Here is a 23,925-nt window from a genome sequence, read left to right on the forward strand (position 1 = left end):
AGTAATCGATGAGCCCAGGTCTGAGGTTCCCCTTGTAGGAGGGAAATCACGAACCCCACCTTGGTGACTTCCAGTGAGAAGGTTCGGGGCTGTAGTGCAAAAAAGAGCTGGCAGGCGTTGTGAAAGGCCCGGAACTTAGCCCGGTCTCCAGAGAATCTCTCAGGGATAGGGACCCTTGGATCAGGTGGAAGCATCACAACTGAAGGGGCTGGAGCAGTCTGTGCAGGAGTTGCGGCTGAAGAGGAGGCCAGAGGGTTAGACCCTGCAAGGTTCTGAACTTGTCCTTCCAATCTGTTGTAGTTATCCTGGAGGGATTGCACAGCTTGAGTGAGGGCCGCAAGATGTGTGCATATTTCCTTCATCAGAGAGGTGTCTCCTGCAGGCTCAATCATGGCTGCTTCGTACTGTTAGGTACCTGGTAGTAGAGCCTGACTTGTAGGAGAAGATCTCTCATACAACGCTGGTTCAGGAGCCACTGGAGTGGGAACAGTGGTCTCCTGAGCGCAGTGGGGTAGGAGTGCCTGTTGGAGTATAGTCTCTGATGCTGAGGTAGAGATCCCTCCAGGGATGACTGGACTGCAGGTGAGGTGGTGACTGGAAGCAGCAGGCTGACACACTGGAGGTGAGAGATCACAGGAGCTGGAGCTGGAGATGCAACAGCAAGGGCAAGCAGCAGGCACAAGCAGGGTCAGACAGTCCGGGTCGGCAGGTAGTTCAGACAGGTAATCACGGCAGGCAGAGGCAGAGTCGGTGGACAAGCAGAGGTTGGCAACAGTATCAGGCAGAAGCAGCAGAGTAGTCAGGCAGGCCGGGTCGGGTTGGAGCAGGACGGATGGTCAGACAAGCCGGGTCAAATTAGTTAGCAGACAATCAGATGCAGGTTCAAACAGGAATCACAGAGCTGAGACGAAGCAGTAATGCACCCATGGAACAGGGGAACTTTTATGCGCTCTTTGGCGCCAAAATGGCGCTAACGTGAACGCGCGCGCGCCCGTGCGCACCCGTGCCGCGCACCCACGCGCGCCCGAGCGCCGCGCTGTTGCGCAGAAACAGCAGCAGTTTGATGCTGTGTTTGTACAGGGGCGCGCCGGCGCATAGGCGCATGCAAGCGCCCAGGTCTGGTGCTGGTAGATACCTGACACAGCTGAAGTATTTACAAGTTAGTGTAGTGCGTCCTCTGCACAGTGTGCACCTAAAGCTACCTGAAGAAAATTAGTGGTGTTCTTCTGATCCTATTAGTATTGCAGGCAGTTGTAGTATTTACAAGTTAGTGTAGTGCGTCCTCCGCACAGTGTGTACCTAAAGCTACCTGAAGAAAATTAGTGGTGTTCTTCTGATCCTATTAGTACAGCACCGCAGGCAGCTGCAGTATTTACAAGTTAGTGTAGTGCGTACTCTGCACAGTGTGCACCAAAAGTTACCTGAAGAAAATTGGTGGTGTTCTTCTGATCCTATTAGTATTGCAGGCGGCTGTAGTATTTACAACTTAGTGTAGTGCGCCCTCTGCACAGTGTGCACCTAAAGCTACCTGAAGAAAATTAGTGGTGTTCTTCTGATCCTATTAGTACAGTACCGCACGCAGCTGCAGTATTTACAAGTTAGTGTAGTGCGTCCTCTGCACAGTGGGCATCTAAAGCTACCTGAAGAAAATTAGTGGTGTTCTTCTGATCCTATTAGTATTGCAAGCGGCTGTAGTATTTACAACTTAGTGTAGTGCGTCCTCTGCACAGTGTGCACCTAAAGCTACCTGAAGAAAATTAGTGGTGTTCTTCTGATCCTATTAGTACAGTACCGCACGCAGCTGCAGTATTTATAAGTTAGTGTAGTGCGTCCTCTGCACAGTGTGCACCTAAAGCTACCTGAAGAAAATTAGTGGTGTTCTTCTGATCCTGTTAGTACAGTACCGCAGGCAGCTGCAGTATTTACAAGTTAGTGTAGTGCGTCCTCTGCACAGTGTGCACCTAAAGCTACCTGAAGAAAATTGGTGGTGTTGTGATCCTATTAGTATCGCAGGCAGCTGTAGTATTTACAAGTTAGTGTAGTGCTTCCTCTGCACAGTGTGCACCTAAAGCTACCTGAAGAAAATTAGTGGTGTTGTTCTGATCCTATTAGTATAGTACTGCAAGCAGCTGCAGTATTTACAAGTTAGTGTAGTGCGTCCTCTGCACAGTGTGCACCTAAAGCTACCTGAAGAAAATTAATGGTGTTTTTTTGATCCTATTAGTTCAGTACCATAGGCAGCTGCAGTATTTACAAGTAAGTGTAGTGCGTCCTCTGCACAGTGTGCACCTAAAGCTACCTGAAGAAAATTGGTGGTGTTCTTCTGATCCTATTAGTATCGCAGGCAGCTGTAGTATTTACAAGTTAGTGTAGTGCGTCCTCTGCACAGTGTGCACCTAAAGCTACCTGAAGAAAATTAGTGGTGTTCTTCTGATCCTATTAGTATAGTACTGCAGGCAGCTGCAGTATTTACAAGTTATGCCCCATACACACGGTCGGACTTTGTTTGGACATTCCGACAACAAAATCCTAGGATTTTTTCCGACGGATGTTGGCTCAAATTTGTCTTGCATACACACGGTCACACAAAGTTGTCGGAAAATCAGATCGTTCTAAACGCGGTGACGTAAAACGCGGTGACGTAAAACACGTACGTCGGGACTATAAACGGGGCAGTGGCCAATAGCTTTCATCTCTTTATTTATTATGAGCATGCGTGGCACTTTGTCCATCGGATTTGTGTACACACGATCGGAATTTCCGGATTTAGTTGTCGGAAAATTTTATAGCCTGCTCTCCAACATTGTGTGTCGGAAAATCTGATGGAAAATGTCTGATGGAGCCCACACACGGTCGGAATTTCCGACAACACGCTCCGATCGGAAAATCCGACCGTGTGTACGGGGCATTAGTGTAGTGCGTCCTCCGCACAGTGTGCACCTAAAGCTACCTGAAGAAAATTAGTGGTGTTCTTCTGATCCTATTAGTATCACAGGCAGCTGTAGTATTTACAAGTTAGTGTACTGTGTCCTCTGCACAGTGTGCACCTAAAGCTACCTGAACTAAATTGGTGGTGTTCTTCTGATCCTATATTAATACCACAGGCAGGCAGCTACAGTATTTACAGTTAGTGTACTGCGTACTCTGCACAATGTGCACCTAAAGCTACCCGAAGAAAATTGCTGTTGTTCTGCTCCTATTAATACCATAGTCAGGCAGCTACAGTATTTACAGTTAGTGTACTGATCTGCACAGTGTGCACCTAAAGCTACCTATAGAAAATTGCTGTTCTTCTGCTCCTATTAATACCACAGGCAAACAACTACAGTATTTACAGTTAGGGTACTGTGTCCACTGCACAGTGTGCACCTAAAGCTACCTGAATAAAATTGGTGTTCTTCCAGTTCTATATTAATACCACAGGCAGGCAGCTACAGTATTTAAAGTTAGTGTACTGTTCCCTCCTGCACAGTGTGCACCTAAAGCTACCTGAAGAAAATTGCTGTTGTTCTGCTCCTATTAATAACACAGGGAGGCAGCTACAGTATTTACAGTAATGCCCCGTACACACGGTCGGATTTTTTCTGATGGAAAATGTCCGATCGGAGCGTGTTGTCGGAAATTCCGACCGTGTGTGGGCTCCATCGGATATTTTCCATCGGATTTTCCGACACACAAAGTTGGAGAGCAGGAGATAAAATTTTCCGACAACAAAATCCGTTGTCGGAAATTCCGATCGTGTGTACACAAATCCGACGGACAAAGTGCCAGGCATGCTCAGAATAAATAAAGAGATGAAAGCTATTGGCCACTGCCCCGTTTATAGTCCCGACGTACATGTTTTACGTCACCGCGTTCAGAACGATCGGATTTTCCGACAACTTTGTGTGACCGTGTGTATGCAAGACAAGTTTGAGCCAACATCCGTCGGAAAAAATCCTAGGATTTTGTTGTCGGAATGTCCGAAGAAAGTCCAACCGTGTGTACGGGGCATTAGTGTACTGTGTCCTCTGCACAGTGTGCCCTTAAGCTACCTGAAGAAAATTAGTGGTGTTCTTCTGATCCTATTAATACCACAGGCAGGCAGCTACAGTATTTACAGTTAGTCTAGTGCGTCCTCTGCACAGTGTGCACCTAAAGCTACCTGTAGACAATTGCTGTTGTTCTGCTCCTATTAATACCACAGGCAGGCAGCTACAGCATTTACAGTTAGTGTACTGTGTCCTCTGCATAGTGTGCACCTAAAGCTAGCTGAATAAAATTGGTAGTGTTCTTCTGATCCTATATTAATACCACAGGCAGGCAGCTACAGTATTTACAGTTAGTGTACTGTGTCCTCTGCACAGTGTGCACCTAAAGCTACCTGAATTAAATTGGTGGTGTTCTGATCCTATATTAATACCACTGGCAGGCAACTACAGTATTTACAGTTAGTGTACTGCGTCCTCTGCACAGTGTGCACCTAAAGCTACCTGAAGAAAATTAGTGGTGTTCTTCTGATCCCATTAATACCACAGGCAGGCAGCTACAGTATTTACAGTTAGTGTAGTGCGTCCGCTACACAGTGTGCAGCTAAACCTACCTGTAGACAATTGCTGTTGTTCTGCTCCTATTAATACCACAGGCAGCTACAGTATTTACAGTTAGTGTACTGTGTCCTCTGCACAGTGTGCACCTAAAGCTAGCTGAATAAAATTGGTGGTGTTCTTCTGATCCTATATTAATACCACAGGCAGGCAGCTACAATATTTACAGTTAGTGTACTGTGTCCTCTGCACAGTGTGCACCTAAAGCTACCTGAATTAAATTGGTGGTGTTCTGATCCTATATTAAAGCGGGGGTCCACCTATCTATCGTTTTTTTTTTTTTTGAGTTCATTCACAAACTTTTCTTCTCAGCATTACATACTCACATATTGTGTGTAATATGTCCGCCTGTGTCAGATTTCGTCGGAAAGAATAACTTATATTATTCACTGCAGGCGGTTTCCATCTTCATTGTGGGCATTTGAAGCCCACAAGCATTTATTTCCTGGATGTGGTGAATGCTGTGCTCCCAGCATTCACCGCTCGTTCCCGTACATGCTCAGTGGCATCCTGGGAAGCCTGAGACTAGCTCCCAGGAGTCTGGGAGAGGCTAGAAACACGCCTACTCCCACGGGAGGAGAACCAGGAAGTGCAAAGAAGAATAGAAAAATAAAAGGTAATTACGGCGATTTAAATTTTTTTAAACGGCATGTCAGCATCTAGGCAAGGAAGAGAATACATACAGATATTGTTCAAAATTTGGGTGGAACCCCGCTTTAATACCACAGGCAGGCAGCTACAGTATTTACAGTTAGTGTACTGCGTCCTCTGCACAGTGTGCACCTAAAGCTACCTGAAGAAAATTGCTGTTGTTCTGCTCCTATTAATAACACAGGGAGGCAGCTACAGTATTTACAATTAGTGTACTGTGTCCTCTGCACAGTGTGCACCTAAAGCTACCTGAATAAAATTAGTGGTGTTCTTCTGATCCTATCAATACCACAGGCAGGCAGCTACAGTATTTACAGTTAGTGTAGTGGGTCCTCTGCACAGTGTGCACCTAAAGCTACCTGGAGACAATTGCTGTTGTTCTGCTCCTATTAATAACACAGGCAGGCAGCTACAGTATTTATAGTTAGTGTACTGTGTCCTCTGCACAGTGTGCACCTAAAGCTACCTGAAGAATATTGCTGTTGTTCTGCTCCTATTAATAACACAGGCAGGCAGCTACAGTATTTACACGTGCACGTAAAGCTACCTGGAGACTTGCTGTTGTTCTGCTCCTATTAATACCACAGGCAGCTACAGTATTTACAGTTAGTGTACTGTGTCCTCTGCACAGTGTGCACCTAAAGCTACCTGAAGAAAATTGCTGTTGTTCTGCTCCTATTAATACCATAGGCAGGCAGCTACAGTATTTACAGTTAGTGTACTGTGTCCTCTGCACAGTGTGCACCTAAAGCTACCTGAATAAAATTGGTGGTGTTCTTCTAATCCTATATGAATACCACAGGCAGGCAGCTACAGTATTTACAGTTAGTGTACTGTGTCCTCTGCACAGTGTGCACCTAAAGCTACCTGAAGAAGATTGCTGTTGTTCTGCTCCTATTAATACCACAGGCAGGCAGCTACAGTATTTACAGTTAGTGTACTGTGTCCTCTGCACAGTGTGCACCTAAAGCTACCTGAAGAAAATTAGTGGTGTTCTTCTGATCCCATTAATACCACAGGCAGGCAGCTACAGTATTTACAGTTAGTGTACTGTGTCCTCTGCACAGTGTGCACCTAAAGCTACCTGAATTAAATTGGTGGTGTTCCGATCCTATATTAATAACACAGGCAGGCAGCTACAGTATTTACAGTTAGTGTAGTGCCTCCTCTGCACAATGTGCACCTAAAGCTACCTGGAGACATTTGCTGTTGTTCTGCTCCTATTAATACCACAGGCAGGCAACTACAGTATTTACAGTTAATGAATTGTGTCCTCTGCACAGTGTGCACCCAAAGCTACCTGAATTAAATTGATGGTGTTCTTCTGATCCTATATTAATACCACAGGCAGGCAGCTACAGTATTTACATTTAGTGTACTGCGTCCTCTGCACAGTGTGCATCTAAAGCTACCTGAAGAAAATTGCTGTTGTTCTGCTCCTATTAATACCACAGGCAGGCAGCTACAGTATTTACAGTTAGTGTACTGTGTCCTCTACACAGTGTGCACCTAAAGCTACCTGAATAAAATTGGTGGTGTTCTTCTGATCCTATATTAATACAACAGGCAGGCAGCTACATTATTTACAGTTAGTGTACTGCGTCCTCTGCACAGTGTGCACCTAAATCTACCTGAAGAAAATTGCTGTTGTTCTGCTCCTATTAATACCACAGGCAGACAGCTACAGTATTTACAGTTAGTGTACTGTGTCCTCTGCACAGTGTGCACCGAAAGCTACCTGAATTAGATTGATGGTGTTCTACTGATCCTATATTAATACCACAGGCAGGCCGCTACAGTATTTACATTTAGTGTACTGCGTCCTCTGCGCAGTGTGCACCTAAAGCTACCTGAATTAAATTGGTGGTGTTCCGATCCTATATTAATAACACAAGCAGGCAGCTACAGTATTTACAGTTAGTGTAGTGCGTCCTCTGCACAGTGTGCACCTAAAGCTACCTGAAGAAAATTAGTGGTGTTCTTCTGATCCCATTAATACCACAGGCAGGCAGCTACAGTATTTACAGTTAGTGTACTGTGTGCTCTGCACAGTGTGCACCTAAAGCTACCTGAATTAAATTGGTGGTGTTCCGATCCTATATTAATAACACAGGCAGGCAGCTACAGTATTTACAGTTAGTGTAGTGCGTCCTCTGCACAGTGTGCACCTAAAGCTACCTGGAGACATTTGCTGTTGTTCTGCTCCTATTAATACCACAGGCAGGCAGCTGCAGTATTCACAGTTAATGAATTGTGTCCTCTGCACAGTGTGCACCCAAAGCTACCTGAATTAAATTGATGGTGTTCTTCTGATCCTATATTAATACCACAGGCAGGCAGCTACAGTATTTACATTTAGTGTACTGCGTCCTCTGCACAGTGTGCATCTAAAGCTACCTTAAAAAAATTGCTGTTGTTCTGCTCCTATTAATACCACAGGCAGGCAGCTACAGTTTTTACAGTTAGTGTACTGTGTCCTCTACACAGTGTGCACCTAAAGCTACCTGAATAAAATTGGTGGTGTTCTTCTGATCCTATATTAATACAACAGGCAGGCAGCTACAGTATTTACAGTTAGTGTACTGCGTCCTCTGCACAGTGTGCACCTAAATCTACCTGAAAAAAATTGCTGTTGTTCTGCTCCTTTTAATACCACAGGCAGGCAGCTACAGTATTTACATTTAGTGTACTGTGTCCTCTGCACAGTGTGCACCTAAAGCTACCTGAAGAAAATTGCTGTTGTTCTGCTCCTATTAATATCACAGGCAGGCAGCTACTGTATTTACAGTTAGTGTACTGTGTCCTCTGCACAGTGTGCACCTAAAGCTACCTGAATTAAATTGATGGTGTTCTTCTGACCTATATTAATATCACATGCAGGCAGCTACAGTATTTACAGTTAGTGTACTGCGTCCTCTGCACAGTGTGCACCTAAAGCTACCTGAAGAAAATTGCTGTTGTTCTGTTCCTATTAATACCACAGGCAGGCAGCTACAGTATTTAAAGTTAGTGTACTATGTCCTCTGCACAGTGCGCACCTAAAGCTACCTGAATAAAATTGGTGGTGTTCTTCTGATCCTATATTAATATCACAGGCAGGCAGCTACAGTATTTACAGTTAGTGTACTGCGTCCTCTGCACAGTGTGCACCTAAAGCTACCTGAAGAAAACTGCTGTTGTTCTGCTCCTATTAATACCACAGGCAGGCAGCTACAGTATTTACAGTTAGTGTACTGTGTCCTCTACACAGTGTGCACCTAAAGCTAGCTGAATAAAATTGGTGGTGTTCTTCTGATCCTAGATTAATACCACAGGCAGGCCGCTACAGTATTTACAGTTAGTGTACTGTGTCCTCTGCACAGTGTGCACCTAAAGCTACCTGAATTAAATTGGTGGTGTTCTGATCCTATATTAATACCACAGGCAGGCAGCTACAGTATTTACAGTTAGTTTACTGCATCCTCTGCACAGTTTCCACTTAAAGCTACCTGAAGATAATTGCTGTTGTTCTGCTCCTGTTAATACCACAGGCAGGCAGCTACAGTATTTACAGTTAGCGTACTGTGTCCTCTGCACAGTGTGCACCTAAAGCCAGCTGAATAAAATTGGTGGTGTTCTTCTGATCCTATATTAATACCACAGGCTGGCAGCTACAATATTTACAGTTAGTGTACTGTGTCCTCTGCACAGTGTTCGCCTAAAGCTACCTGAAGACAGTTGCTGTTGTTCTGCTCCTATTAATACCACAGGCAGGCAGCTACAGTATTTACAAGTTAGTGTACTGTGTCCTCTGCACAGTGCACACCTGAAGCTACCTGAATAAAATTGGTGGTGTTCTTCTGATCCTATATTAATACCACAAGCAGGCAGCTACAGTTTTTACAGTTAGTGTACTGCGTCCTCTGTACAGTGTGCACCTAAAGCTACCTGAAGAAAACTGCTGTTGTTCTGCTCCTATTAATACCACAGGCAGGCAGCTACATTATTTACAGTTAGTGTACTGTGTACTCTGCACAGTGTGCACCTAAAGCTACCTGAATAAAATTGGTGGTGTTCTTCTGATCCTATATTAATACCACAGGCTGGCAGCTACAGTATTTACAGTTAGTGTACTGTGTCCTCTGCACAGTGTGCACCTAAAGCTAGCTGAATAAAATTGTTGGTGTTCTTCTGATCCTATATTAATGCCACAGGCAGGCAGCTACAGTATTTACAGTTTGTTTACTGCGTCCTCTGCACAGTGTGCACCTAAAGCTACCTGAAGATAATTGCTGTTGTTCTGCTCCTGTTAATACCACAGGCAGGCAGCTACAGTATTTACAGTTAGCGTACTGTGTCCTCTGCACAGTGTGCACCTAAAGCTAGCTGAATAAAATTGGTGGTGTTCTTCTGATCCTATATTAATACCACAGGCTGGCAGCTACAATATTTACAGTTAGTGTACTGTGTCCTCTGCACAGTGTTCGCCTAAAGCTACCTGAAGACAGTTGCTGTTGTTCTGCTCCTATTAATACCACAGGCAGGCAGCTACAGTATTTACAGTTAGTGTACTGCGTCCTCTGCACAGTGTGCACCTAAAGCTACCTGAAGAAAATTGCTGTTGTTCTGCTCCAGTTAATACCACAGGCAGGCTCCTACAGTATTTACAGTTAGCGTACTGTGTCCTCTGCACAGTGTGCACCTAAAGCTAGTTGAATAAAATTGTTGGTGTTCTTCTGATCCTATATTAATACCGCAGGCTGGCAGCTACAATATTTACAGTTAGTGTACTGTGTCCTCTGCACAGTGTTCGCCTAAAGCTACCTGAAGATAGTTGCTGTTGTTCTGCTCCTATTAATACTACAGGCAGGCAGCTACAGTATTTACAGTTAGTGTATTGCGTCCTCTGCACGGTGTGCACCTAAAGCTACCGGAAGACAATTGCTGGTGTTCTCATACTAATAATACTACAGGCAGGCAGTTGATTCTGCTAGCTGCAGTATCAGTATATATATGCATCCCAGCCTTGTGCAGCTACATCTCACTGCAGGCCATTAGTATGTCTGGAAGGTGAACAAGGAGAGGCAGACAGTCACAAGCCAATAAAAGAGGGCAAGCAGGCTCTGTGTCTAGAGGCTACAGTGCTGGTCATGGAGACGGTGCATCCTCATCAGCATGTGGCCGTGGGACATGCTTGTCCTTTTTTTCGGCAGCTGGCCGTGTTGAGCCACAACATGCAGAAAACTTGGTAGCGTGGATGACCAACCCGTCCTCATCCTCCTCATCCTCTCTCACCCAGGCTCAGGGTACTTTGTCTGGCAAAGCAGCTGCCAATGCGGCCTCTTCCCTCGGCTCAATGACATCAGTCACTCCTTCCCTAGCCCCACCATGTCCTCCTGAGGTGTCCCCCGAACTGTTTGACCACACTGTTGGGTACATGCTCCAGGAGGATGCCCAACGTTTTGACGGCTCCGATGATGGTACCCAGCTAGCGGAAGCCAGTAACGTGAGCCCAGAGAGAGGCGGTGCCCAAGAAGGACAAGAAACTAGCAGTCATGTTCCCCCAGCTGCAGCATACTGCCAGCTTTGCTCCAGTGATGAGAAGGCAGGGGATGATGAAGTCACTGAGGCAGCGAGGCAGGATGCCCTCCAGGGGCCAGCTTAAGGGCAGCACACCGACTGCATCACACCACAGAGCTCCGCATGTGCAGGGCGCTGCTGTCTGTGCGCATTATTCCAAAAGTTCTTTGGTGTGGGCCTTTTTTGAGACGAGTGCATCAGATCCCACCGCTGCTATTTGCAACATATGTCTCAAGTGTATCTCGCGTGGCCAAAACATCCCCCGCTTGGGCACCACATGCTTAACCAGACATATGTTGACCTGCCATGCAGTTCATTGGCAAGCATACCTAAAAGACCCACACCAAAGAACAAAGAGGACCTCTCTTTGCTCCTCATCAGCTGGGATCTCCAACCCCACTATACCTTCAGTCCTCTCTGAGACCTGCAAAGAGAGGAATGAAGGTGTTGAATTAGGTGTGTCACAGTCAAGTACTTGGGGGCAATCTGCTATCGGTACACCGACATCAAATTGTACCAGGCAAATTTCCCTGCCCCAGCTGCTGACCGCCGAAAGAAGTTCGCTCCCAGCCATCCACATTCCCAGTGGTTGAATTCTAGCTTGGCTAAATTGCTGGCACTTCAACTGCTGCCTTTTCAGTTGGTAGACTCTGCCCCCTTCCGTGAGTTTGTGGAATGTGCGGTTCCTTAGTGGCTGGTTCCCAAACGCCACTTTTTCTCATGGTAGACGATTCCGGCTCTCTACCGGCATGTGAAAGGCTATGCCTTGGCCTCGCTGGACAGGGCGGTCAGCAGTAAGGTGCATATTACCACTGACTCATGGTCCAGCAGGCATGGACATGGACGTTACCTATCTTTCACCGCACACTGGGTGACTGTTTTGGTAGCTGGGAAGGATGCAAGACAGGGTGCAGTAGTGTTGGAGGTTGTTCCACCACCACACCTCCAAAATACTACTAGTGGTGATTCTGCCACACCTCTCTCCTCCACACCCTCCTCTTCTTCTTTCTCCATGGCCTCTTCCTGTGCTGATTTGTCTTCAGAACCAGCGGTGCTCCGTAGGCATTCAAGGGGCTATGCAAGCACGCAGGCCAAAAGATGCCATGCGGTGCTTGAGCTGGTGTGCTTGGGGGACACGAGCCACACTGGGGCAGACATTCTGTCAGCTCTGCAGGGGCAGGTTCAAAGGGGGTTGACGCCATGCCAGCTTAAGGCAGGTATGGTGGTTTGCGACAATGGCACCAACCTCCTCTCTGCCCTCCGACAGGGACAACTGACCCATGTGCCCTGTTTGGCTCACGTCCTTAACTTGGTGGTGCAGTGGTTCTTGGGCAGGTACCCGGGCTTACAGGATGTCCTGAGGCAGGCCAGGAAAGTCTGTGTGCATTTCCGCAGATCATATAATGCCAGTGCTCAGCTGGCTGACCTCCAAAAGGAATTTAACCTGCCCAAGAACCGCCTAATCTGTGACATGCCCACCAGGTGGAACTCAACGTTGGCCATCAATGAGTACCTGTGCGACTATGGCACCAGGACAGGGTCACGGGAGCTTGTTTTTTTTTCCCCACGCCAGTGGGCCATGATCAGGGATGCATGCACTGTCCTGTCACCATTTGAGGAGGCCATGAGGATGGTGAGCAGTGACAGTGCATGCACCAGTGGCATTGTCCCCCTTGTCCACCTGTTGGAGCACACGCTGCGTGTAATAATGGACAGGGCACTAGAGGCAGGAAGAGGATGACTTCCTTAGCTCTCAAGGCCCCCTTTATCCAGACAGTGTTCCTGCGTGCCCGCCGATCACACAGGAAGAGGAGGAGGAAGAGGAGGATTGTGTCAGCATGGAGGTGGAGCCTGGCACTCAGCATCAGCAGAAGTCTTTAAGGGATCATTTACAGTCCCAAGAAACCCATGGACTTGTACGTGGCTGGGAGGAGGTGGCTGCGGATCATGTCGTCCTTAGTGACCCAGAGCACTCCAGACCGAATGTTTCAGCAAACCTACCCTGCATGGCCTCCCTGATCCTGCAAAGCTTGCGGAATCCTCGTATTCGTGGTATCAAGGAGAGGGATCAATACTGGCTGGCAACCCTCCTTGATCCACGTTACAAGGGTAAGGTTGCGGACCTTATCTTGCCCTCGCAGAGGGAGGAGAGAATGAAACATATTCAGAAGGCCTTGCAGAAAGGTCTGTGCAACGCATTCCTAGAGACTGGGAGGTTACAAACTCCTGTTCCTGGACAGCGTGTTACTTTGGCTTCGGTCAGTCAAAGAAGGAGCGGTGGAGAAGGTGGACGTCTGACCGATGCGTTCAGACAATTTTTCAGTCCGCAGCCCCAAGGTATGATCAGTTCCAGCGACCATCGCCAGCGTCTGTTTTACATGGTGCAGGAATACCTAGGGGCAAGATATGAGTTGGACACCTTTCCCACCGAAAATCCTCTGGGGTACTGGGTCTTGAGGATGGATCACTGGCCAGAGCTTGCACAGTATGCAGTTGAGCTACTGGCCTGTCCTGCATCCAGCGTTCTTTTGGAACGCACATTCAGTGCTGCTGGAGGCTTTGTAACCAATCGCAGGGTGCGCCTTCATAAAAACGAATCAGTCTTGGATCACCACCAGCTACCAAGCACCTGATGCTGATGTAACAAATAATGGAATCATTTTTTTGAAATGTCAGATCCCTTCAAGACTGCCTATGCTGATGCTGAGTGACTATCTTCCTCCTCAATGATCATGCTGATAGCTTATAAGAATATTTTTGGTTCTGGGCGCCGCCACCAGTGGCTAAGGCCCAATTTTTCAGCCCCTGCTTAACAGGGGCGTGTAATTACAATTTTTGATGCAATATTTTGCAAGGAGGGTTCGTTGCTGCGCTAAACTAGAGTATTTGTGAGGGGTTGCAGTGTTGGGGCACCAGCACCAGTGCCTAAGGCCAAATTTTTCAGCCCCTGTTTAACAGGGACATGTAATTACAATTTTTGATGCAATATTTTGCAGGAGGGTTCATTCCTGCGCTCCAACTAGAGTATCTGTGAGGGGTTGCAGTGTTGTGGCACCAGTGCCTAAGGCCCAATTTTTCTGCCCCTGTTCAACAGGGGCATGTAATTACAATTCTTGATCTAATATTTTACAGCAGGGCCCGTTTCTGCGCCCACCAAGAGTAACTGTGAGTACTTACAGTGTTGTGGCAATACCACCACCACCAAAGGCCCAATTTTTCTGACCCTGTTCAACAGGGGCATGTAATTACAATTCTTGATCTAATATTTCACAGTGAGGGCTTACAGTGTTGTGGCAACACCAACACCTAAGGCCGCAATTTCTGCAGAGTATATAGGGCAGCCCCCTACTTTCAAACATCCAACTTACAAATGACTCCTACTTACAAACGGAAGGAGACAACAGGAAGTGAGATGAAATCTACCCCTAGGAAGGGAAATTCTCTCCTGTATGAGTTAATATGGGAAAAACGTGTCTCCTCTTCACTGATGCTTTATCACTAAAAACCCCAAATTGTCAAAAAACATTTGTCATTGGGACAGAAAGTGAGGTGAAATCTTCTGAAGAGGTGCACGGACAGCAAAACAAATGTCACAGGGATGATAACCCTTCCCTATGTTTTCCAAAAAGCTTAAAAATAGATTTTTTGGCTGGAGCTACACTTTAAAAATGTACCAGTTCAAAATTACAAACAGATTCTACTTAACAACAAACCTAGTCTCTGTCTTGTTTGCACCGCCTGTATACTGCTGTTCAGAGTATATAGGGCCTAGGGGCCCCACACCTTTCCTTTTTTTATTTTGGGTGTGGGGTTCCCCTTAATATCCATACAAGACCCAAAGGGCCTGGTAATGGACTGGGGGGGCTACCCATGCCGTTTGTCTCACTGATTTTCATCCATATTGCTGGGACATTACATTAAAGCCGCAAGCAGTTTTAAATGACTTTTATTCCTTTATAAATTTCATTTTGTGCAGGGACTGTTCTAAACACGGGAAACATGCACCGCTTTACAGGCATACTCTAGACACCCCACAGTTTCGATATTTAAAGATATATTTCACTTTTTTCACTTTAAGCATCATTAAATTCACTGCTCCCGAAAAAACGGCCATTATTAAAACTTTTTTGCATTGATACATGTCCCCTGGTGCAGGACCCGGGTCCCCAAACCCTTTTTAGGACAATACCATGCAAATTAGCCTTTAAAGAAAATTAAACCCAGAAATTTGAGTGTTCAACAGCAATGACATCGGGCTAACAAAGCCTCAAAAATACTCACGGTATATGTCTTAGTAAAAACAACAAGAAACAGTTAAGGGCGCCTGGGAAGCTGACATTAATGTTGAAAAAAATCACAGACGAATGGTGACTAAAGGGAAGAAAAGGAGAAAAAATAAGGGCCTATAAAGAGATGAAGTTATTGCCATTAGCAAAGAGACACATATTAGAGATAAGGAGTAGGGCCATGAGCATCATCCAGCTAGGCATAGTAAACCTACATGATTCGATAATTTAAAGAAGGGAAAAAAACAAACTCACCAATAGGTCCAGTGTGACTAATTAGAAGTAACCTGGAGCTATGGAAAAGCAGTCAGTGTAGGTAGTATGTAGAGCACGGTAAAGCTACACTGTAAAAAGGAAAAGGCATCGGGTCAGACTTGATGTCCCAGACCTGAGCGGCAAGGAGTCCTTCAGCGCAAAGTACAGGGATAAAACACGGGCTTACCTGGTTGAACAGGACAACAGGTTTGGGCACCCTAAACCACCGGCAGCGGAATGGCCGGAGAAGCCGGCCTTTAATGTCCCCCACACACGAGCGCGTCTGACGTCACCGAGCGTGTGAGCGGACACAAAGAGTGATTGTGCATGCGCCCATCGATAGCTCCGTGGGCCTACAAGACCCAGGGGGCTGTGCGGGATCATCTAACGCATCTTGTGATCTAAAGGTCGCGGAGAACTTGATACACTGAAAAGCCAACCGAGCTTTGGCGCTGCAGTATATCAGAGGATGTTGTAAAGATCAATGAAGATCATGTAAGCGCCAATGGCTGGAGACGGGCAGACACCAGCAAATAGCGGTGCCGCCCTTGGGTGTCCATACAGCCAAGGCGGCATAAGAAGCAGCAACCCACCTAGAAGGGGAACTGGCCAGGCACACCCCGTGACATATTAATTGGGAGAAAAGGGAGGGAATAGAGGGAAAGGGGGAACCCGAGGGCAGCAGAAGGAAAGCCGAGGAGGGGGAGGAGAGGGGCCAAAATGAGATATTAACAACTATGAAAAGTAATTGCATTCAAGTATAATCTGTAATGAATAAAGATAACTTGATCCGTGGATACATGGTGTGACTTGAAAGTGGGAGGGGAGAAGGGAGGGGGAGATGAGAAAATTGCAATGTACTGACGGAAAGTGTAAAAAAGATGGGGCCACAATTAAAGAAAAGATTTGAAACTAATGTATTCGTTCAACCCCGGAAATTTGGTGGCTTCCAGGGTGTGTATCCACCTAGTCTCAAGTTGAAGTAGCTTTTTTTTTTTTTTTTTTAAAGGGTAAATTTTATTGAAGTTCACAAAATTATTTTACAGTACTGTATCACAATTCTTTGTCACCTTATAACATCTTATATTGTGTAACATTGTATACTGGTAACAATCATTCAAATCTAATATTTGTTATTATAAAAAAAAAATTTATAAAAAAATAAAAAATAAAGCTCTGTCAATATACGTATTAACCAACTTATTCGTTTCTTATCTTATTGTTTCCTTTTCTTATTCCTATTATTTCCTTTGGCTTATATACTCTATTATTATTCCCAACAGTAAATCTATGTCCTACCTCGCGTCCATCACACCTGCACATATATCTTGTTAATTAAGCTGATATTAATTATATATCAATCTCTCCGGATACCTTTGTGATCCATTTCCCCCAGATTTTGTTAAATTTTTTGCTACTCCCTCTAGCCTGATATGTGAGTTTATACATTGGTAGGGCTTTATCTATCAATCTTAACCAGTCCCCAAGAGAGGGAGGGCTCTGTTCCCTCCACTTGAGGGCCAAGGCCTTCTTAGCATAACAAAATAGTATTCGTAAAAGGGTTTTCTTTGATGTGGGTATGTCTTCCTCTTCCAAATCTCCAAGCAAGCACCTAGCTGGAGAATAAATATTTGGAAGCTCTAGCTTTTCCTCCACGAATGTAAGGATTTCCCTCCAGTATGACATCACCTGGGGGCAATGCCATACCATGTGGAAGAAATCTCCCACCTCTGCTTTGCAACGGGTACACTCCGGGGAATCCCTCCTTCCCATTTTATGCAGCCTTTTCGGGGTGTAGTATATTCTATGCAGATAGTTGAATTGAAGCATTTTATCTCTAGCCGAGATCATTGATGACATTGTGGTGTCTAACACTCCCTGCCACGTTTCCTCTGTAAGAGATGGAATATCTGTTTTCCACTGTAAGGCCACCCTATCCAATCCAGGTGAAGAGGGAGCCAACAAAACTGAGTAGTATCTAGAGATCAGCTTTGAGTGGTCTTCCTCAGCAATAAGTTTTTCCATTGCGGACATGGAGAGATTAACCACACCCCCTCCGTATTGCGCCCTGACGGCATGCCTCAACTGGAGGTATCTAAACAGGGAGGTATTGGGTATGTTGTATTCAGTCTTCAGATCTATAAAAGTTCTGAAAATGCCATTCCTAAACAGTTGATGTGCGTATTTAATCCCATAAACAGCCCAGTGGGCTCCGTCTGGAACCTTGGCTATCTCGGGGAGTTGAGGGTTATGCCACAGCGGAGCATTAGGGGAAACTGCCAGATTTGATCCCCCTATTAACCCATTACATATATGAAATATTTTATATGAGAGCTTTAATATATTAGACCCCCTAGTCGGGTACGGGCCATTTCTAAACAGGACATTGTTCAGTGCTTCGTACGAATGAACCTGGGCAGCTTGAGTAGCCACCGAAGCTATGTTCATCTGCGGGAAGCACCACCAATGTACATGTGTTAATTGGGCAGCTAGATAGTAATATCTCAAGTTTGGTAGAGCTAGTCCACCCGACCTTATAGGTAAATGGAGTGTTTCCATAGATATTCTAGCGGGTTTGGGTCCCCATAGAAACGTACCAAGTGTCTTGTTTATGTCAACAAACCATTTCTTTGGAATGTATACCGGGGCATGCCAGAGTAGGTACAAGAACCTGGGCAAGTAAATCATTTTAAATATATTAATTCGCCCAAAAAGGCCAAGGGGAAGTTTAGCCCAGGTCTGCGTACTTTCCCTTAGACGTTTCCAGACCGGTAGTAGGTTAATCGACACATACGAGTTCAATGGTAGCTGTATCTCAACCCCGAGGTATCTAAACCTTGATACCAGGGCTAGTGATATCCCCTGAGAGAGTTTCGGAGCATATGCGGGGTCAATAGGAAATATTACGGATTTGCTCCAGTTCACTTTGAACCCGGAGTATCTCCCAAAATCAGATATTCTGTCCAAGGCTATGGGCAATGACCCCTCCGCCTCCTCCAGATATAGAAGCATATCGTCGGCGTATAAAGATGTTTTTTCTTCTCTGTCACCAATCCTACATCCCTTGATCTGCTCGTCCGCCCTCAACATCGCCGCCAATGGTTCTATTGCCAGGGCAAACAGCAGGGGCGACAAAGGGCACCCCTGCCGCGTGCCCCTAGCTATATTGAAAGGTCCAGCAATGGAGTTATTGACACGTAATCTAGCCCGAGGTTCCGCATATAGGAGTCTGACCCACCTTATGAATTTTGGGCCGAACCCCAGCCGCTCAAGAACCGCTATGAGATATGGCCATTCTATAGAGTCAAACGCCTTATGAGTGTCTAGTGACACCACCACCCGAGTATCGGGGACAGGGCCCTTCGATTGTAATATAGTAAATAGGCGTCTCAGATTTATGGCCGTCGATCTCTCAGGAATAAATCCTGTCTGATCAGGATGAATAATAGATGCTATCACCCCATTGAGACGTTTCGCCAGAATTTTAGCTAGGATTTTTGCGTCTACATTTATAAGGGATATAGGCCTATATGATTCACAGAAATCGTGGTCCTTGTGCGGCTTGGGGATCAGTACTATCAGAGCTTCCCTCATAGATTCAGGTAGAATACCCCTGTCAAAGGCATCTTCATACATCTCAAGCAACCTAGGGGTTAAGGTTTCCGCATATGCTTTGTACCATTCGACTGGAAACCCGTCCAGTCCGGGGGTTTTATTAGGTTTAAGGGACTTTATAGCTGATAATACTTCTTCAGTTGTAAACTGGGCATCTAGTTCCTCCACTCCCTCTGCCGTAATCCCAGTCAGGGGTATTGGGGCAAGGTACGTCCGCACCTCCTCCAACTCATAATCCACCCTTGACCTATACAGATCTTTATAGAACGATAAGAAAGCATCTGCAACATCATCGTGTGATGCGCAGATTTTCCCATTTGCGTCATATATTCTTGGAATAGAAGTGGGGGTCTGCTGGGAGTGTGCCAGGTATGCCATCAATCTACTATTTTTATCCCCAAACTCAAAGATCCTTTGTGACTGATAAAGTAGTTTTTTCTGAGTTTTTTCTATCAACACTAAATCTAGTTTTCTTATATTATCTCTCCATATTCTATGGGTATCAGAATTAGGGTTTTTAATATACTCTACTTCGGATTCCGTGGCTGTTTGTTCCGCATCTCTTACCTTCCAACCTTTATCAGACTGCAGTTGTTTTACTAAACCTGAGATGGATCCCCGGAGTGTAGCCTTAAAAGCATCCCATGTGACCCCAATCGGGACCTCTTTCTGGTTTACTAGCCAGAAATTGTTAATAGATGCTGCGGTGGACCTCTCGAAACACTCCTCCTCAAGCCATAGGGGAGTCAATCTCCATACCACATAACCCCTCGGTTTTTCCAAGTCAATGGAGAGAAGCATGGGAGAGTGATCCGAGATGGCCCTCGGCAGATACTGAACATCTACCACCCTTGGGAGCAGGTTTCTAGAGACAAAACATAAATCTATCCTCGAGAGTGTATTATAAGTGGCAGAGTAACAAGAATATTCTTTAACGTCAGGGTGTTTCCACCGCCAGGTCTCCATTAAATCATAGGGTTTCACACATGCCTCCAGGGGTGAACCTCCTATCGCAGCCATTTTAAACCTATCCTTGTCTGGTGATAATACAGCATTCAGATCCCCGGCCAAAATAATCGGGCCCTCCGCCATCTGCAATACATCAGCCATCATCTCCTCCCATACCTTGATTGCAAACGGGGGAGGTATATACACTGCTACCAGGGTAAAAGCTTGATTATTAATAATAACCGCGAGGGCCACATATCTACCCATAGGATCAATTTTGACCGTTTTAATAGTGTGTAGAAGCGATTTGGCAAGCAAAATGGACACACCCCTAGCATAACTGGAATAAGTAGAGTGGAATGCTCTACCTACAAAAGCCCTATGAAGGGCTAACGTCTTGGATCCCACTAGGTGTGTTTCCTGAAGGAATATGATATGTGGCCTTCGTTTTAATATGTATTTAAATACTAAGGCTCTTTTTATTTTTGAATTTAGACCTCTCACATTCCATGAGAGAATATCAAGGGACTGCATCATGGTGAAATTTGGGTATAATAGCAAGAACGTAAATATCTCGGGGGTATATCAGCATTTCCAATCCCCCCGCAAAGGGACGCTCCATGTATTTCCTTCCTACATCTAAATCTTGCCCCCTGAAGTAACACATGGTGGCATCCTTCCCATCTATAGGTATATCTAGCATGTATGTACCGTACTCTTGAATATGCATATGAACTCTTTTCCCGATACCAGAGTACCCCTATCCTAAGCAGTGTTAAACTTTTAGGGTATCCTTTCGTTGCTTGATATAACTTCAAAAACAAAAGAAAAAAGAAAAAAAAAGAACAAAAGGCATAACAACCAACATTGTGATCACTATAAGTGATCTGAACTCCCCGTCCCCCCACCCTGCCTGCAGCCCCGAACAACCCACAGACTTTCACCCCTAACATTGAAACCGAAAAGAGCACTTCCTAAAGGGGGGTATTCTTCCTACGCCAGCCGGCCTGGAAGCTTTAGGAAAAAGTATATGTGAGTTTACAGAGTTCTACCGACACCGCGTTGCTTGAAGATCATTTACTAGTGTTCCCAACAGGTCAACTTATAGCAGAATCTTGCAAATCGGCATCCATCTAGCTCAAAAGACATCTTTGATACCCTGCAGGGTATGACAAAATGGGATTATGTTGATCATTATTCGTTTCTTTACAGGAATCCACCCGGGCGTTTACCTCCAGTTCTGCTAGCTGTTAGGGACATCCCATCTTTATCCTTGACCAAGAGATTCCAGCCATCTATTCGCCTCTTTGGGTGAGGAAAAGAATTGCGTTTGTCCTTTGTGGACCACTCGAAGTTTGGCTGGGTAAAGCATGCTGTATGGTAAGCTGCGGTCCCGCAAGCGCTGTTTTACACTTTGAAATGCCGCCCGTTGTTTCTGTGTCGCAGCAGAGAAGTCAGGGAAAATGGAGACTCTGTTGTTGTTAAACATTAGCTCAGGTAAATTTCGGGCCTTTCTTAGTATCGTTTCCTTGTCTCTGAAGTAGAGAAAGCGCGCTATCATGGGTCTGGGATATCTCCCAGGAACAGGAGCTCTCAGCGGGATCCTATGCGCGCGCTCTATGGCGAATAGGTGGGAGAAGCTATCAGTGCCAAATACCTGTTTAAGCCAGGCCAGCAGAAATTCCTCCGGGTTTTTTCCCTCTGTGCCTTCTGGGAATCCTAAGAACCGAAGGTTGTTCCTTCTCAGCCTGTCCTCTATGTCTCCCAGTTTAGCCTCCTGGGCTTTGTTGTCCGCCGAGAGATCTCTGACATGTATCATCAGGGGATTAAGATCATCCTCCACTGCACTGATTCTGTGTTCCGTTTGGGTGACTCTCTGCCTCACCTTCTGCACATCATCTTTAAGCAGGGCAAAGTCCACTCTAATGGTTTCTATTTGCGTGGATAAGGCCGCATGGCAGCTTTTGATAGTATCCATAATTTGTAAAAGCGTCGGTTCACCACCTTGCGTACCGGAGCCGCTCTCCTCAGGTTCCGAACCCGGAGATGGCAGGGGATGAGCCAGCGGGTCTGTCGGATCCAGCCAGTCTCTATCCCCCTCGGTCCACTCACTGTTAGGCGGAGCTGCCGGTGGAGGCCTCGCTCTCCCCGTCCGGGCGCCATCTTGGGAGTCCTCGTGCGCATATTTCGCCAGCTTCTCTGCGGGCGTAGGATCTACACTCGGGCCATATTTCACCATCTTCAGGTGCCCGGGATGTTCCGCTATCCGATCCGGTAGTTTTGGGGCGAAAAGGATCAACCTGCAGGTACACAGGATTCGTCAGGATTTAGCCGCGGTCGGAGCTCTGAAGGAAAGCTTCCTCACATACCGGAAGTTGGACACGCCCCCTTGAAGTAGCTTTTGATCAATGCCACCGCCCCTGGCATGTAAAGGAACATGCTCAAGGGCGGTGAACCCAATGACATGAGGGTCAAATTTATGTTGTGAAGCAATATGTCTATTGATTGCAGTGGTTGTGATACGTTTGTACAATGGTTTTATGTGATCTCTAATGCATATATAAAAGGGGCGTTTAGTCTTGCCGACATAATAGCATCCGCAACGGCAAGTAGCTAGGTAGACGATTCCCACAGTTTGACACGTAATTGTGTGTTTTATGCTGTGGACGGAACCATTGGGAAGCGGTATTTCTCGGGAGTCATAAATGAATTCACATACATCACATTTTCCGCAAGGAAAAGTACCTGGAGCAGTTAAAGAGGATGCCTGCATAGGGGAATGGTGAATGGTTATCAAACGATCTCTTAATGAGGGAGATCGTCGGTAGGTTATGTCCGGATAAGGTTTGATGTATTTTTTAATAACAGTATCTGCCGTCAGTAATGGCCAAAATTTGTTGAGAATGTCTCTCACTTGATTGTGGTGCTGGGAAAATTGTGTGATGAGACAAACAGGCTGGGAAGTTTCGCAATTCTACTGGTAGGTAATTCACCATCATTGGGACTGAGGTTTTTGGGCTATCTGATGGGTTGGGAGATGTCCCCCTGGTGGGTGGTGATTGGGGCGATCGCCTGCCCCGGCGTTTTTTTGTGTGAGGAATCTTTTGGTCATGTCCGGCAGCCCCCTAATATGTATTTAATACGTGTTTATTTATTTCATTTCATCTTATTTCATTTGTGTTTGTTTGAGATATATATTGCTATAGTTTCTCTGATTATCTATTTCTCTATCTAGAGTTCAGGAAATTAATACAGGTATAACCAACTGTCCCTGAGGAAGCCAATGTTGGCGAAACATATAGGATTCTAATACCTGTTAACAAGACCCGCCGCCACGCTACTGGCTGGTTCTTACTACATTGCTGCATATGTTGGTTTTGTATTTTTCCCCTCAGTGTTTGTCCACACCCTTATCGAATATATTTATTGTATACTCCTTTTAATCTGTCTGTTAATAAAATTATATTTTTTATATTTATGTGTCAGTATACAGTACTCTAACAATTTCTTTGGGCACCGCTATAATCCCCTTACTCTCCTCCTACTTTTGTTACCATATTTACCCATAGGTCATTATGGGAGGTGAGCTGCTAATGGTGGTTACACATGGTGTGTATAACATACAGTACAAGCACTTTTAAGTGGATTTCATTGTGGTGAAGCACACAGACATGTTTTTTTCTTTTTTCACTTATTTGGAACTATATAAAGACTATTTCATTCATGAATATATTATGAATTTTTATATTTTTATTTATGTATGAGCATTTATACTGTGAAACACAAGTTTAGCACTGAATCACCTTGGATTGTAACATTTCAGTATTTTGGGGTGAGTGGTACACCCTTAGATTTTAGCAGCAGCACTCTATTTATTCGAATGTGTTTTTATTTGTTTCACATAAGTGTGTGCAAGGGTTTTTGTTTCTTTCTTTGCTCTCTGCCTGCCTTTTTTTTTTGGGGGGGGGGGGGGGTACAACTATCTGATTTCCGGTCCTCCTTAACATCCAGTAGCACTCCTATAA

Source organism: Aquarana catesbeiana, linkage group LG13 (assembly GCF_042186555.1).
Source record: "Aquarana catesbeiana isolate 2022-GZ linkage group LG13, ASM4218655v1, whole genome shotgun sequence".
Taxonomy (NCBI): domain Eukaryota; kingdom Metazoa; phylum Chordata; class Amphibia; order Anura; family Ranidae; genus Aquarana; species Aquarana catesbeiana.